We start from the raw sequence: 5,848 nt of genomic DNA on the forward strand, positions 1-5,848 counted from the left end.
TTCTTTCTTTCCTGAAAAATTTAGAAATAGGAGGCACACCTAATGCTGCATTCACATTGTTGTTGATGATGTTTTCATTGAATTTGATGGAATCTCTGTTCGGTTTAAACTTCCCAAATGGTTGTTGACTACTATCACCCTTATCACTCGGAGCCATAGGATGTGATTGTTCCATTTGACTCACAGTCAGTTGATAATTGTGAAGAGTGGCACACAACTGTTGGAAAGAAGTAAACTCAGAAAACAGAAGTTTGTCTCGAATATCTTTTTGCAAATTAGAAATAAAGATTATTTGAATATCATTATCAGGCACTGGAAAAGAAATTTGAGCATACAAATGCTTATATCTACCAATGAAATCAGTCACTTTTTCTTTAACACCTTGTTTACAATGCATTAAATCAATCAAAGTAACTTTAGGACTTATATTGTTTTGAAATTGTTGAATGAAAGCATTTGCAAGTTGTTCGAAAGAAGTAATAGAATAAGAAGGCAACGAGCAATACCATTGTAGGGCTTTGTCTCTTAATGTTCTGGTGAATAGTTTTGCAAGCAACCTTTGGTCATAAGCAAAATCAGCACATATTGTTTGAAAAGTCTTAACATGTGTTAGAGGATCTCCTTTACCATTATCAAGCTCCAAATGCGGGATTTCAACATGTTTAGGAGGAATAGCTCGAACAATATCAAGAGAAAGTGGGCTCGCAACATCAAATGTGGGCACACTAAACTTAGATTGATTCATAGAGGCAATTTGTTGCTGTAAAGAAGAGACAGTTTGTGCAAGATTATTAATGGTAGCTTCAGTCGAAGAGTTCATATTAGGTGTGTTAGATTGAGATGGAGGTGTGATGTTATTGAAAGAAGGTAAAGAGTAAGGTGGTGGGACCCTATGATAGTCAATCATAGGGGATGATTGGATAGGAGGAACACTACAAGGAGGAATGGAATGGTTAAATGAATTGCCCCCTTGCGTCATGTTCATTTGTGAAGATGTAATAGGAACACTCATTGAAGGAATGAATGAAGAAGTCGGATTGAATGAAGGAGTAGGGTTAATTGAAGAAGGAGGATTGCCCCCATGACTAGTGATCACAGGAGGAATGTCTTGTATAGAAGTAGCCATTATGTTTGATGTAAAGGTAGGTATGTTAGCAATAGAAGTCATCAAAGGAATAGAATGATTGACTTGTGTAGGAGGTTGTGTATAACCTAAAGATTCAGCACAACTCTTCATAGGCATCACATTTGAATCCACAATATGTGCGATACCACGTAAAACATCAATTCCATTCTTATCACTTTGAAGCATGCGTTTTAGACCCTCAATTAAAGGAAGAGCTTGACTATCAGGATACTCATGAGACATCCATTGGTGAAAATCGTCAAATTGGTTATCCAATTTGGAAAGTTGTTCAACAGAAACTTCATGGAGAGCTTCTTCATCATTCGGAGGATTAGAGGAATTACCCATGTCCTCGTTAAAAAGGCTACTCAAATTAGGTTCCATCTCCTCGGTAGTTAAACCTCGGAAGGACTTAATTCTACGGCTTCGTCTAACGGGAATAGTGTAAGTAGGGCTTACTGTTGTAAAACTCATGCACTAGAGAGAGAGAGAAGATTTTGATTTTAGAGGTAGCAATTTTCAGTAAAACCAGCCAATCTTCTAGATTTAAGCTGTTAAATGCAATCACAACAGTCTCCCGAAATTTCGAAAAAAATGTTCGGGACCGTGGCGCTCGGAGTGCAACACGGTCCTTGCAACTTTTTTCGAAATTTGCAGGGATGAAAGGTATGATGATTTTAGAGCTAATCTGAAAAAATTGAGTGATTTTACGATCTGTAGATAGGCCAAATTAAAGTTGCAATCTCAAAATTGAACCCTATCAAGATTGTCGAAAAATGCAAAATTTGAATTTTGAAAAAGAGAGGGAAACTGAAATTTTGAATTTTATGATTTTAGAGGGAATGTCAAAAGCAGTGCAAGTTTTGAAATTTAAAAATTGACTCAATTTCACGCTAAATTCAATTTTGAAAGCGGAAATCAAGGTTGTTGTAATTAAGCACTTAATTTCAAAAGTCACAAATTGCAAGAATTTGAATAAAGCACTGAAATTTTGAATGAATGCAAACACAATTTTCAGATTTAGGACAGTAAGAACACAATTTTGACACAAAATTTCAATTTCCACAATTTTTGAATGATTAGGAGCCTTAAACCAAGCAATCACAAGACCAACTTTGACCGTAATTTTGAAAGTGTTATAATTGACAAAATCAGCCAAAATTCTGGATTTTAGCAGGAAAATACAGCAAGATCTCGCTCCCGAAATTTTGGAAAAAATGTCGGGGACGATGGCGCTCGGAGTGCAACACGGTCCTCGCAACTTTTTTCCAAATTTTCAGGGATGAAAGATATTGTGATTTTATTACAGAATCCAAAGTTACAGCTGATTTGGAGATGTTTTGATCGGTCAAATTGTCAAACAAAGGTTGAATTAAGAGGGTTTCAAAAATTAGGGTTTTGACTTTTAACCACTTAATTTTCAAAATTGAAGCATAAATATGAATTGAAAATTTGTAATAGAAAAGCAGATCTGAAGCAAGCATTAATAATTAAACATTTCGCAAGTTCAATGTTCAAAAAAGAAAATTTAGGGTTTTTATGCAATCACCTCTAAAATTTTGCAAAAGATCAAACATGGAAATGTAATCAAGGAATCAATTTTCAGATCTAATCATGAATAATCAGAAGGGATGTTCACATCGGGTTCACCAAAATGTAAAGCGGAAAATCGCGGTCGAACCCTAGTTGGTCTCCCCTCTTCTAACTCCGAGGAGAGAGAAGGGAGGTTCGCTAGGATTCGATGGGTTTTCACTTAGGGGGAAGACTTTACATTCAAAAGAGGGGTTGAAACTCATAAGATTCAATCCCACACAATGTAAGATTGGATGCTAAATGAATTTCAAGGGTTTGGAAAGCAAAGCTACCCTCTTTTGTAAAGAATGTTGATTAAGGAAATTAAGCTAAGGATGCATAGAAAGTCATAAAGATTCGCTTATAAACTGAGTTTAGGTTATAGGATGAAGCTGCGGACCTGGAATTAGCAGTAGAATGTCGATACGGCGCTGTCCTGCAAATTTGAGAAAAAGTTGTTAGGACGATGGCGCCCGGCGCCACGGTCCTCCGAAAAATCCGCGAAACGAAGTGGGATCGGTTCGTCTCTGCACAAGGATTCCAAATCTTCAATCTCAGCCGCGTACCTACAACCTACACACAGAAAAGCGAAGACGATTGGGGGGTTAGGGATTGGGGGTTTGCCTTTAGGTCAAACCCCGGTTTTGGAATTAACCAAGAAATGAGCAAGTGCTGTAAATGTAAATGACTGTAATGTAAAACAAGTACTAATACCTTGTTCTAAGGATGTTTGTATCCTTATGTGCAAAGGTTTAGATGTTGTATGTTGTAGTATGTAGCATGTAATAAGTGATCTCCTCTTCAATGGTTGAATCCTTGACTTGAATGCAACACTTAGCCTTGAATGGAGACTTGGAATGATCAATTGCTTGAATGCTTGAATGCTTGAGTATAGTTTCCACGTTTTTTCCGTCATGTATGTCTTCTATCCCAAATGAGAGAGAAAAATGTAGTTTATATACTTGTCAATTAGGGCTGATAGACTGATTTTCTCGACCTTAGGCCGACCAGGGAAGTATATTTCCAAATTGCAATAAAAAAGACCCGATATCACTTAGGAAACCGGGCCCAAAATAGGACCCAGGGACCAGGGCGCTGGGCGCCCTAGTCCTGAGGGACCAGGGCGCTGGGCGCTCTGGTCCCACCTCCGGGACAGCGGGGTGCAAGGAGGTTCAGGCCAATGGTGCTTGAAAAATGCAGTTTTCAGTGTCGTGAGCAAGTTTTGGGGTCTCCATTCAGGTTGCGTGTTGCGTCGCCATCGTGAAGACCGAAATGCAGTCGAAATTGCAAGTGTCGCAATTTTAGGACGCTACAAAGTGATATTTCAAATCAAAATGCTTTGTTCTGCTGTGATGAACCAGATTCTTAGCTAACTTGATGGCACTCACATTGTCACAATAAATTACTGTAGGCTGACTTTGTTTTTCTCCAATTTCTTCCAAAACTTTTCTGAGTCAAAGAGCTTGTGTACCTGCTGAGGTAATTGCAACATACTCTGCTTTTATAGATGAGAGGGAAACAATACTTTGTTTTTTTGAGCTCCAGGTAATTAAACCAGAACCAAAAGAAAAACAATTTTCAGATGTAGATTTACGGTCATCCATACTACCTCCCCAATTTGCATCACTAAAGCCTACAAGATTGAACTTTTCAGAAGAGTAGTAATGAATACCAAAACTTAAATTCCTTTTCACATACCTCAAAATCCTCTTGGCTACCTTCATATGTATTTCAGATGGATCTGTCATATACCTTGAAACAAGTGAAACTGAATAGGCAATATCAGGCCTCGTGTGGATTAGAAACATCAAGCTCCCCACAATACTTCTGTAAGTTGTCTCATCAACTAAATCAGCACCATCATCTCTACATAACAAATCTCCATGAGCACTTGGAGTGGAGGCGGGGTTACAATCAGTCATATTAAATTTCTTCAGCATATCTTGTGCATACTTTGTTTGACAAATGAAAATCTCATCCTTACTTTGATAAACCTCCATTCCTAGAAAATATTTCATTAGACCAAGATCTTTCATCTCAAATTCTTTCATCATAGCAGCTTTGAATTCATCTTTCATCTTATAACTACTACCCATATACAAAAGATCATCAACATACAAACTTATGATGAGAATATCAGTACCTTCTTGTCTGTAGTAAAGGGTAGGATCACTCTTACTTCTCTGGAAGCCATTCTCCTAAAAGTATCCATCAATCCTGGCATACCACGCTCTTGGTGCTTGCTTGAGGCCATACAAATCCTTCTTCAACTTGTAGACATAATTATCTTTTCCTTCCACTTCAAAACCTTGTGGCTGCTCCACATATACTTCCTCTTCTAAGTACCCATTCAAGAAGGCACTTTTCACGTCCATATGATGTATGCTCCACTTCTTCTGAGCTGCTAATGAAATCAACATTCTTATGGTCTCTTGTCTTGCTACTGGTGCAAATGTCTCTTTATAGTCAATTCCATACTTTTGTGTGAAGCCTTAGCAACTAATCTTGCCTTGTGTCTTTCAACACTCCCATCACTGTTAAATTCGGTCTTGTAGACCCATTTGGTGCCAATCCTTTTTTTGTCATGTGGAAGTTCTGTTAACTCCCAAGTGTCATTCTTGTGAATGGAATCCATCTCTTCTTCCATGGCTTTCACCCAAACCTCATTAGTACATGCATCTTCGAAACACGATGGTTCAAAATCAGCCTTGGCTAATAAAGCAAAATTCACTGTCTCACCTATTGGGTTTTCTTCATGTACTTGATTTCCACTCTTCTGGTAGATATGACTCAATCTCCTTACCTTCCTTGTAGAACTTGGAGAAGAAGCTGGACTTGAACTTGGTACTAAAGAACTTGATGAAGGATTGCTTGGTGGAGTTAAACCACTGGATATAGAAACATTAGTTGGCTGCTCATGATCAATATCAGCAATTATATCATCATTCAAAATAGATTTTGGCTTCTCAACATGGCCTTTTTGATGACCATAAACTCCCCCTTCATCAAAAATCACATCTCTTGAGACAATAAGCTTGTTAGTGAGGGGATTATACAATCTATAACCCTTGATTTTCTCACTATATCCAATAAAAATACATGACTCACTCTTTGCATCTAACTTCTGTCTATTTTGATCAGGTACATGCA

Source organism: Cryptomeria japonica, chromosome 3, assembly GCF_030272615.1.
Source record: "Cryptomeria japonica chromosome 3, Sugi_1.0, whole genome shotgun sequence".
Taxonomy (NCBI): Eukaryota; Viridiplantae; Streptophyta; class Pinopsida; order Cupressales; family Cupressaceae; genus Cryptomeria; species Cryptomeria japonica.